The sequence below is a fragment of the Eubalaena glacialis genome, chromosome 13 (assembly GCF_028564815.1).
Source record: "Eubalaena glacialis isolate mEubGla1 chromosome 13, mEubGla1.1.hap2.+ XY, whole genome shotgun sequence".
NCBI classification, from domain to species: Eukaryota; Metazoa; Chordata; class Mammalia; order Artiodactyla; family Balaenidae; genus Eubalaena; species Eubalaena glacialis.
Window position 1 is genome coordinate 61,205,656 of NC_083728.1, and position 12,721 is coordinate 61,218,376.

Genomic DNA, 12,721 nt, shown 5'->3' on the forward strand with positions numbered 1-12,721 from the left:
TATAATCTCAGCTGCAGGAGATAAGCCATAGCCGTGGATAGTGAGTGATGGAGTCCTTTTATTTAGGAAGGTCAGGGAATGTCTCCTGAGGAGGTGACCCGGATTTGGATAAGGATAGAAAGTCGCATGGAGACCTGGAGGGTGTCAGGGCAGCTGTAAAGGCAAAAATGAAGCTTTTCAAACATTAAGGTGGCTTTTCAAGCATCCTTCCATGCAACCTTGCCCTTCCAGAACTGTTTACTGTTCGTGCCCCATTCCGTGCTTTCGTGCATGTCAGTGTCTCGTATGAGCATCTGGAAGGCTTGCTTGCCCTGTTTTTCCTATCCACCTGGAAAACACTTCCTCATTGTCATGCAAGACTCAGCTCAAATGCAGCAACTTTTGTGATGCTTTTTACTGCCCTAGGCAGAATTTCCACTCACTCCTTTTCTTCCACTGTATCTTGAATGTTTGTGTTCGCAGTGTTATATTTATGTGTTTCCATGGACATAAGAAGAGGGATAGTTTGGGTCTGGCTGTCCATCTTATCTCCAGGCATCCTGCATCGTGACCTGCCATAGTGATACTTAACGATTACTGAATGCGATTATGCGTATCCCTTAGAAAAATAAAATGAGAGCAACAAAACCATTGATTATAATTGATACCACTTACTGAACATTTACTTAGAACACTGTTCCAAATACTTAACATGTGCACGCTCATTCAACATGCACCATAACCGTATGAGTTAGAGACTATTATTATTTATGGAAGAAGACACCGAAACACAGGAAGGTTAGAGTAATGTGTCCGGAGTCCCACATTTATAATGACCATCATACACAAGTGTAATAACTAGTGTTTATTATGTTACCACTAAGCATTTAATGTGGATTGTTTTCTTTAATCCTCACACAACGCTTTGGAGAAAGTACTGTTAAGATACTCATTTTACAGAGGAAGGAATGAGAATGCAGAAAGCTGAAATAACTTGCCCAAGAACGCATGGCTAATGCATGGCAGAGCTGGGGTTCAAATTCATCTGTACTTGGTTCCAGAATCCTCATCTTCACCCCAACACTTGAACATGATGTGTTGGCACCAGAAAGGGGGGGAAAAAAAACCCAGCACCCACTTGTTATAAAGCTGGCTGCTCAAGGTAAACATTCAGCAGAATCCACCGACGCGGTGTGCTTGGAGCTGCTTTGTGTGCCAGGTGAGGCTGCATCTTGCTTCTCTTGATGAATAATTCACTGCCTGGAACCCTGTGTTTACTTCTGCTGTTGTCCTCCCATTAGGTGAGGAAGGAGCACAGCCATCCACAAAAGCAGAGTTATAGGGTGAGAACGCAACACAGAGGACGCAAGAGGGTTATTTATAGTCCAGAATCCCAGGCTGAAAAGAAGGCATGCGAGGAGCTTAATCATTTCCCAGGGAATCTGGGAGGGACAGTGGCCAGTGGCAGTAAAGAGCTCCCAAAGGGTCAGGGCTGCATACCAATTACAGTGACTTCCAGACACTTAACACGCACGGCACTCAGCGCGCGGCCAAGGACACGTTCTGGCCGGGAAGGAAAAACAACTTCTGATGTCTCCCCCTAAGCAGAGAGGCAGCCTGTCTGACACTGTTGTTGCAACACAACTCTAATTTAAATTCCAGGTTCCGTGATAATGAGTTGGCGGCCCCATCACTCAGGCTGGCGTATCTTGATACAAGGGAAAACGTCCAGTCCAGTTTGACTCTTTAAAAAGCTGTCCATGCCAAGCTTCACATAAAAGCGGGGAGAGCGTGGTGATGTATCCGCTTCCTGCAGACGAGTTTGTGAAACTACAACAATCACTGTTCAGTCAGTGCCACAATTACCTCTTTTCTCATTAAATGTATGGCTTTCTGCTTCCTTAGAGCTCTGTAGGTTGCAACAGACAGAATTCTAAGTATACTCAGCTGGGGCAAAAGCAAAGGAAATAGGAAGGATTTATTCATGCCCTTGAAACCGAAGAGTTTCAGGGTGGGACTGGCTTTTGGCTGCGCCTAGACCTTGGATGCCCTTATGAAGCTCTTGTTTCTCCACTTCTTGGAACTGCTTTCAGCTTTGTTGGTTTTTTCTCAAGGTCATCCATGTATGTCCTGGAAACTCCAGACCCACACCCACCGTATTAGTTTCTTGGTAGTAGCAAACTACCACGAACTACTTAAAACAAGAGAAATTTATTCTCTCACAATTCTAGAAGCCAGAAGTCTGTTTGTAGGATTGGCTCCTTCTGGGGGCTCTGACAAAGAATTCCTTCCATGCACCTCTCCTAACTTTTGATTGGCTGCCAGCTACCCTTGGCTTTCTTTGACTTGTGGCTGCATCACTCCAATCTCTGCCCCTGATGTCACGTGACTTTCTCTCTCTGTCTCTTTGCCTCAGATCTCCCTCCTTTGTCTTATCAGGTCACTAGTCTTTGGATTTAGGGCTCATACTAAATCCAGGATGATTTTATCTCAAGAGCCTTGACTACATCTGCAAAGACCCTTTTTCCAAATAAGGCCACATTACCAAGTGACAGGGGTTGGCAGTTGGATGTTTCTATTTGGCGACACCCACTACAACTCACAACATATACCGACGTATCAACTGCAGTACAAACAGAGCAAACCTCAGAAGTCCTGGGCTAAAGCTCATCAGCTCTGATGACCTGGTTTAAGGAATAACTCCACTTCTGTGCTAATCACCGCAGCTAGAAGAATTCAGTGCTCTCACCGGCCAGTCCGAGGACGTGGGCTGACCAGTCCATACCAGTTTGACAAACACAGAGAGCAAACAAAACATCTTGAGGGACACTTAAAGAAGATGTGCACTCAGTGTGAATGAATTGATTAAAAAATAACTGAAAGGCTGGAAGAAAGTGAACTTGGAAGAAGTTGTCACATAAAAATGCTATGTATTTGTTGCAAAGTTCATGTTGGCCAAAGGTGCTTGCTTCATTTTCAGACCATTAAAAGATCCAAGAGTGATATATCAGTTTGAGTGGGTGTCTACGTGGAAAGGGAATGTTTATGGAACATTTGAATCTTTTACTGAGTTACTGTAGGCATTGTAGGCATCTCTTAAGGAGTTTCTTGGATGAAGGGAAGGAAAGGTAAATGAATATATGAATATGAAATAGTTAAAAAGGATGAATGAATGAATGAATAAGTAAATGGGCATTTGTCCCTCTCACTCCTCTTGAGTTTCCCTGTTTTTAGAAATCGTGCTTGGATTTTTGCCTTCTTATTAAAATCATGATAATCAATGTCACTGATGTGCTTAAAGCTTGTTGTCCAATTCAGGCACAGAGCAAATGAGGAATTCAGTTTTGGTTGTTTTGTCCATGATCTTATTCTGCCAGGTTGTGCAACACAGTGGGTTCTTAGAAGATGCTAGTTAATACATTTAATTCTCTTATGGACCTCTTCCTTTAGGCTCTTTCACATCCTTAAACAATTAAAAAAAAAACAAAACAGCTGTTTATGGGCATGCCACATCTTTAGCAAAGCTTCTTTGACCAAATGCATTATTTAATGACCTTTGTTCATCTTCCACTCATAACATATTTATTAAGCACCTACTATGTCCTGGGCAGTGACATGGGAACTGGGAACATGCTGGTGAACTAGCAAAGGCTCTTTCCCCACCCCTGCCCCCACCAGCAGTTTCCATTTCAGTAGGAAGATATCAATAGATACAAACAAATTAAGTTAATAAATAAGATTGCAGGGGAGAGGGGGTGCTTCGTGAAGGAAACAGAGCTAACCTGAATTTTGGAAGCTGGTGTTTGCTAGGCTGCTGTGATGAGGGTGGGGAGCAGAGACCATACCCTTGACAGACAGTGAAACCCAATGATGGGGAGGGTGTGTGGCTGTCGGTTTTACACAACAACTGATAATGATTTCATGCTGCATATTGCTACATGCAAATTCTATTCTATGGTTCTTCCCACAATTCCATGCCACAGAAGAGGAGGATGTGGGGGAAAAAATTTAAAGTATGCAAAGGAACACAACTTGCATGGGAGGAAGGAGATAGGTCGCATAGGTAGCTGATATGGTAACACTTTCCTAAAGAGGAAACCAGGGGAAGACACTTGGGTTAGTGAAATGTCTCATCCCTTCCTTTACTAAGCAACATTTTTGTAATTTGTCTTCGGAGTTCTTAAAGCAAAGAAAAAAGCCTATCCCTTGCCTACTTGAAATTCTTGGCTATTTTTCTGATTTTGGTGAGATTGGTTTTCTTGCAGGGCTGTATCCTTGATTATATCTGTCAGGGAGCTCAGAAGTGAGTGATGATAGTGAATAAGCCGTGGACCTTCTGGAGCTCTTACAACCGCCGTCTACATAATGTCTTGCCTTTCACTTACTTTTGTTCTGCTTGCAGTGATGTTCTGTCCCTTGACAGTTAGGACGTCTTTACTTTGGATGATTTTTACAGGACCATCTCTTATTTCCAAAGTAGCCACAGGGAAGCTGTGTTTTAAATGAAAGTGAATGGAAATGGGTTTGGGGGGGTTACGTTTTGTGATATTTTCTTTGAGGTCACTGAAAACTTCTAGAGGTGATTGTAAAACGATGACAGAAGAATAACAGTGCTAGAGCCCCTTCCCACTATTCTAATGTCAAGCCCAGGAGGGTAATTTTAAATTAATTCTTTTATTTATTCAGTAAACACCTAAGGAACATGAACCATGTAAACGACCATGAAAGACACCCCCAGGGACAAGCCTTGTCTTCTAAGAAATTACCTTCTGGTGGGTAGTGAGAGAGAGGTGCATTCCAAAAACAACTTCACCATCAATTATTTAACTGCAGTTGGGTTAAGTGCTAAACTGAGAAGTACAGAAAGCCAAGTCAATTTAAATTAGGGAAATCCCCAAAACACAGCTTTTTTTTTTTTTTTCTTCACCCCTGTAACCCCAGAGTTTGAGACGTAGTAGGTGCTTGCCAACGACAGTAACAATTTGAATGAATAAATGAACTCGTGGAGGGTGTGTAGACTTGCACAACAAGGATCTTCCTGGAGCCAAATTGCCAGTTATAAAAAGGGATACAAAATCAAGGCTCGTTTCCTTTTTCAGGTATTTCTAATGGAATTGACTCATTTTGCTAGAACTTTAAGAAAACATTCTCTTGCCTTTTCCCTTCTTACTCCGATGCTCCCTAAGTTCTTTCCAACTAGGGTGGAAGCAAGCCTTGTCATGGTTTTCAGAACTGTGTGGTTTTCAAAAAAAAAAAAAAAAAAAAAATGCAGAGCAATCTGCCTTATCAGTATCTCTTCCAATTAATGTAATCTTGTTTCTGTTATTTCCACCATATTTTTCAATCCAGCAAGCCTCATTACATTTGCAAGTGCATTAAATTAGAGCCTCTATAGAAGGAGAATGATGATTATCAGCTAATTTAATTATGTTTCTACATTTGCAGCATTTAATGATGTCTGCCATTGTTGTGGGGATTCTTCCATTGGCTCCAGGTAGAATTAACACTGATCCCATGTAAAGTTTACGTTATCAGACAAAACTTGACAGCTCATTGAGGTGCATGTTCAGTAAGTTTTGAATCTAATCAAAATTGATTTATGTGCAATCAAATTACAGGAATAAAGAAACAGCTTCACATAATTTAGTTGCTGATTATACTGTTGCTTGTCTCTGAAGTCACACCGATGTGCGTCTCTTTAGTTTTGTACCATTTCACTAAGATCTAAAATTCTATATAGGCTTTTTTTTTTCCTTCCTGCTTCTTCTTTTTTTAATTTTCACATTGCATAGTGGTTGGGTCCTGAGCTTCTGATACAGATCAGATTGACAATTTGTGCCCCCGTGAGCTTTGTGTCCTGTTCAGCAAACATTGTTTGAGTGTCCTTAAGTGTCAGGCACAGGAACCTGGTACTAAATGCCTAGATGGGTCCTCAGAGTAGGAGGGAAGGCCCCCAGGAAGGGAGCAGTGAGTGTTCTGGAGCTGGTGCTGATGCTGGAGGGACCCGAGTCATCATTCTTCCTCCTTCCCTAAGGATTCTCAACCAAGTCAAAAATAGGTACACAAACCCAGTGGGGTTTAAAGGACAGAATTCTGTTTATTACCCATTGGAAAATGGTGCTTTTATATTTGTTCATCAGACACTTATTTAATAGTTATTGTGTGCCAGATACAATTTAAAGGACTTGGCAAACAGAAACCCACTTCATCGTTATAATAGCCTAAAAACAAACTATTATTCTTCCCCTTACCCCTATTTTAAAGATGAAAGTGAGGGACAGAAAGCTGGACTCTTTTACCTGGGGCCACTCAGCTGGTGTGTGAAAGAATCAGGATTCTAATCCAGGTGGTCTGGTTCCAGAGTTTGTAATCCTAAACACAATGCCTTGTTGCTTCTCCTGAAGCTGAAATTGGCTGTCACTCAACCTCCTTTACCCCTGAAGTCATATCTAGACCTTGGAAGTGACTGAGCAGTTTGGAGGGCATTGATCCACCTCTCCCCACATGGGAATGATATCCAAAGAGAGGGAGCTTGAAACTGGTCTCTAGAAGGTAGAGCCCTGGCCCCTGTCCTAGGTGTGCTTACTTGTCCTAGATACTGCTTACCTGTCCTAGGTGAGCTTAGGAAATGGGGTCAAAATGAAAGCAGGTATTGTTTGGAGGTAGCAAGCAGGAGGAGGAGAAAGAGAGGGAGAGAGGGGGAAAGGGGGAGAGAGAGAGATATTGAGAGAAGCTCACCCATCAGAAGAGTCCTTCCAACCCGAATGAGGTAGAATTGGTGAGGGGGAAGATTGAAGACATGCTTCCCCAAATGCTTATAACCCAGTGGAGGATTGGTGTAAATCCCTAGTGTGTGGGTCATGGGGGAATGCACAAAGGAATAAGATGAGAATTGTTAACATCTAGACTGAATCTTAGGAATCCATGACATGTGATGGATGAAGGAAATTTTCAGACAAATAAGCAGCACCTTCTGAAATGAAGGCATGGTAGTGGGAAGGGTCAACCGTTCAGTGAGGCTGAGGGAGGGTGGGGAGTTAGGGGAAGATGATGCTAGAGCCAAACAGTGAATGGACAGGTGGGTCCCACAAGGCAGGGATGATGTTTGAATAAAATAGAATGTGTCCTGGTGTGAAAGGAGAACCCTCATGAAACTTTTCGACATTCTCTAATTGCAAGTGGCTTCAAACAATCACTCCCCATAGTCACCATCCTCAACCTTTTTCTCTGCAAGGCCCACACTAAATATCACTAAATCTGGCAACAGCAGTAAAAACATAATTGTTGCCGGAGTGTGCAGTGTCTCCAAGTGTCCATAAAGGCATCTGCGTCACTGTTTGAACATAACGGTGTAGGAGGCTGACGAGCTCTCTTATTTGTTCATGATGATGTGCTGGTAGACAAGATATTGTTCTGGGATATCAGCTGAGTGTTACATTCTGCCTCTTACAGCCTACGTGTGTGTCCTGCTCAGTTCACTGTTCTCTCTGGAGGATAGACCCTTAAGAATGTTTACTCAGTGGTAGCAAAAGTATATTTTGCATCTTGTTAAAAATTTGGCAATGTGTTCATGAAGAGTTTATTGATGGAAAACCACTGGGATTCTCCTAAGACTGCAGTGTATTCCAGTAGTGGGATGTGATTTTTTTTTCTTTTCGTGATGTATGGATAAGCATTTTGTCGTCATTTTAGGTATTTATTTTTTCAACATTATTTTTCAAATATAGAAAAGATGAAAGAGCCATACCATATATCCACCACCAAGATACTACAACTAAGATTTTATCATATTTGTTTTATCACATATTTATCCATCTACCCATGCATGCATCTGTCCACCTTATTTTGGTTTTCATGCATTTCAAAGTGAGTTGCCAACATCAATACCCTTCACCTTGTACACTTCAGGATGCAGATTGTTAACAAGAGGTCACTATTTACCCATGGCTTTTTTTTTCCAGATATATTTATTTACATTGAGATACACAGATCTTAAGAGCACCGTTTGATGAGGTTTGACAAATGAGTATACTTGTATAACATGAGCTTCTGTGAAGCTATAGAACTGTCTCCTCCAAAAGATTAGGTGTGATTTGTATGTGTATTAGAAAAATAATTCACATAGCAAACCTATGACTGAATAGTTTAAATTAAAAACTGAATATGTGTTTGTGTATATATGTATACAGGTATGTGTGTATACGCATGTGTATATGTATGTATACGCATGTGTATATGTATGTATGTATTCGTGTGTGTATGTATGTGTGCATACATATGTGTGTGTATGATTTGCACTGGATAAATAGTACAGGCAGTGTGCAGATGTGGCAAAAATTCTAAGTGTGCTACAAGTATCCCTGTATTTGGTAATTACAAGCCTAGGGAAGAGGTAACCTGATCCTATTAGCATTGTCTTCAGGAAGAACATGAGCGTACAGAAAGTGCAAGACTACACAGATGTAATGCCCAGGATGAATGGAAAGAAACACAGTGTTCCTTGTCCGATTGAGGATGTTGAGCGACTTTTTGCTCTGAGAGTACCAACAGCTACAATTTTTCAAAGTCAGCCTTGATTTACATTGTATTTTTTAAGTGTTCATTAATGTCACAAAGACTTAAGTTGGGATCAGCTGTCTTGGTTTAAAAAAAATAGGTTATGCTTTCATCTTTTGACCCCAAAACATGTAGACAAAAATCAACATTAATTGGCAGGATGAATGAGGGTGGAGAGGACGGGTGTCTGGCTGCAATATTCTTAGAAAGAGTATTGAGAGAGATGCTTACAGCCCCTTAACTGGGGATGACAACTAGGTTTTAATTAACAGCAAGTGAGTCTTGTGGTCAGACATCTGACATTTAGGTGGATCACACAAAAGCCTTTCCATTTGTACCACATTTATTTCCAGCTTAATTAGTCCTTCTGAGATAACCTTGCTATTAGCAACAGCCTCTCCATTTAAGATCCTTTTAACCAGACTTTTTATTTTTTTATTTTTTATCTTTTATTCTTCTCATTTTGTACTGGCTTAATGTTATAAAGGGTCTGGGCTAACTCATTTTAATGACCTCTGCTACATAAATGCTAATTTTACATTTGGCCTTATTTCAGGAGATTTTTTTTAAAGACCGTTGCTTTCAGAAGGACAAAAACGGAAAGATTAAACCCCTTACTGTCATCTGCCTGAAAAGTCCTGTGGTTTCTTGTGACAGGAAGAGGGTTTTCAAATCCCTCCTTGGCCTAAGCTTCTGTGCTTGACGTCTCATTATTTAACTCAGCTGTTTCAGCCTCACCTTCACCCAGTTAATTAAGTAACTCATTGAATGTATTATTCAGTTTTGATTCCCCTGTCCATGACAGAGAGAGATGGGGGATGCTTCTTCATCCTTGCCCTCCTGCCACTTTCTCTTGCCTCTTCTTTCTCTTCTTTCTACCCAAAGAAGGAAACAGAAAAGTGCAGGAGAGGAAATTTTGTTGCAAGAAGAGAAGAGAGGATATTATCAGCTTAATCAATCATCAGTTCCTAGAGTGCGTTGTTTATTTACTTTTTTAATAGAACTATACTCAGAAGATGAGGTTGATGATGATGATGATATATCTTGATGATAATCATAACATCACTATATTCAAGGCAGTGTTTTAGGTGTCTTTCTTATGTGATCTTATCTAATACTCATAGCAGCTCTATGAGGGAAGTACGAGAAATAGCCCCCCTTTGCAGATAGGAAAGCTAAGATTTAATTGAGCAAACTAATTTATTTAAATCTCATAGCTAGTAGGCATCCGAAACTTAATTTGAACCCAGAACTAGCTGATTCTTTTCTTTTTAATTAAAAAAAAAATTCTTATTGGAGTATAATTGATTTACACTGTTGTGTTAGTTTCAGGGGTACAGCAAAGTGAATCAGTTATACATATACATATATCCATTCTGATTCTTAACATTCATGATACCAAGGGCATCTTGGTTAGATATCTGTGTATTTGTAGTTGAGTTTATGTTCCTAAACTTGGTGGGTTGGGATTTATGATGAAAATATCATGAGAAGGATGTCCAAATGGTAGGTTACCTACATTTCTTGATCTCTTAGTGACAGTTGGAGAAAGTTGACTTTTCTCTAGGGCTGTGGTCCTCCACCAGGGGCAATTTTGTCCCCCAGAGACATCTGGCCAAACAGCTATGATATATGACCCTTTATGTGTGTACATTAAATCCAATAAAAGTTGTTTAAATGTACCCTATTGAATATATATGGATTTTGTGGGGAGGAGGGGACTGTACTTGGACTTAACTAGTTGTTTGTCAACCTGGCTGGAAATAAATAAGACATTTAACATGGATGAAAGTAGAAGAGGGGGGTAGTGGAGGCGGGGTGTGTGCACAGGGAAAGAGAAAGAAACACTAACATGAAAAGGCAGATGGAAATTTAGAAGGTCAAAGCCAGAGTAATTGAAATAGACTTCGGAAATTGTGGATCTGAGAAAGAATTAGAGGTTAAGGGGTAGGTAAATAAGAAGATAAGGAAAAGTAAAGAGACAAATTGAATAAAACCAAAATAGGTGTGTATGTGAAAGAGAGAGAAAGAGAAGAAAATGCATCTTTAATGCCTATTTAAGAAAAAGAAAGGTAGCGCCTTATAAGAAGGTGAAGTAGAAATAATTTTTGATTAAAAAAATACCCCTCCTTATCATGAAACATATTTTTTTTGGGGGGGTACCCCAATGAAAAGGCAAGCAGTGTAGAGAGGTGGGTAAAATGCAGGCTCCGACACCACATTCTTTAAGTTACTCCAAGTGTTGCTGACTGGATGATAAGTGCCAGGTACTGATCCTAGGTGAGAATCCAGCGTGGAAAAAACAAGTGAACTAAGACTCTAGTGGATATGGAGACAGAAAAATAAATAAGAAAATCAACCTTTTCGTGCAAATAATGGTAAATGCAATAAACAAAATCAAACAGAGAGATGGGGGAACATTACTGCGTTTCAGAGGTGGGCTCCCCGACGAGCTGGTGTTTGAAATGACACCAGAATGGGATGAAGGATCCTGCCACGTGGATGTCCCAAGCAGGCGCTTTGCAGGGGGAGGGTTGAGTACGTGCAGGCAAACACCCCCAGGTGGGCATGAGCCGCTGCATTTGAGACGCTGTCAGACGTCAGCATGGCTGAAGGGGGGTGAGCAACAGGAGGTGGGGATGGTCATTAGGGAATGGGTCCAATAGGGCTGCATGGGGAGTTGAGTTTCCCTACTTGATGAATGTTTCCTGAGGATACACCTGGGTTTTATTTCTGTATCTGCCACTTATTAATTGAATGTTCTGAATATAATTACTTCATCTCTCTGAACCTTAGCTTCCTGCTCCCTGAAGCACAAATGATACTAAAACTTACAGCATAGGGTCGCTGTAGAAGTGATGCAGGTAAACCGCTTGGGGATGGGCTTGCCGTATAGTCAGGTTTCTTATATGCTAGCTAAAAATCAAAACAACAACAAAAGATTTGGGGAACCTTGGACCAGCTGTTATAAAGATATCTGGAAAAAAAAATCTGCCCTAGTACACTGTTGATGGGAATGTAAAATGGTGCAGCCACTATAGAAAACAGTAGGAAATTCCTCAAAAAATTAAAAATAGAGCTACCATATGATCCAGGAATTCCACTTCCCAGTATACATTTGAAGGAAACAAAATCACTATCTTGAAGTGATATCTGCATGTTCACTGCAGCATTATTCATAATAGCCAAGATGCAGAAATATCCAAGTGTCCATCAACCGATGAATGGATAAAGAATCTGTGGTATATACTAATGATGGAATATTATACAGCCATTAAAAAGAAGGAAATCCTGACATTTGCGACAACATGGATGGATCTTGAGGGCCTTATGCTTAGTGAAATAAGTCAGACAGAGAAAGACATATACTGTATGACCCCCGCTTATAGGTGGCATCTAAAGAAGTGAACTCACTGAAACAGAGAAGAGATACCTGTTTGCCAGAGGTGAGGGGTTGGTGGAGGGGGAATTGGGTGAAAATGGTCAATGGGTACCAACTTCCAGTGACAAGATGATTAAGCTCTGGGGATATAATATACAGCATAATGAGTATAGTTGGCAATACTGTATTGTATAGTTGAACATGGCTAAGAGACTAGATCTCAAAAGTTCTCATCATGAGGAAAAAACTTTGTAACTATGGGGAGTGATGGATGTTAACTAAACCTATTGTGGTAATCATTTCACAATATATACATACATCAAATCATTATATTGTACACCATAAACATACAATGTTATATATTTACTATATCTCAATAAAACTGGGGAAAAAAGATCTGAAATCCATGGAGAAATAAAAGGACTTCATAAACTGTATGGAGATCATGTGTCTGTTTTTATCTATTGTCTTGCTGAGATGATCTTCCTGTGGTTATGGAACAATGTTACAGCAGTTCCTCCCCTATGTATCTGTGGCTGCTGTCCATGTGTGGAAATTCCATCTTGGGGGAGACAGGGACATGCGTCTTTTGACAATATTGTTGGATTTCAGTGGAACAGAAATGAGCTTTCCGAAGTGAGAAGGCAGCCTGGCTGGGGTATTTTGCTTGAGGTATTCCTTTGATGATGCCATGCCCGTGTGACACCCAGAAAAGCATCTCTTTACCTAAGTGCCTGCCAGGCCACCCAACCTGGAATTCAGTGATAAAGCTTAAGCAGCCCTCAGGGCCTATGACCTCAGAGA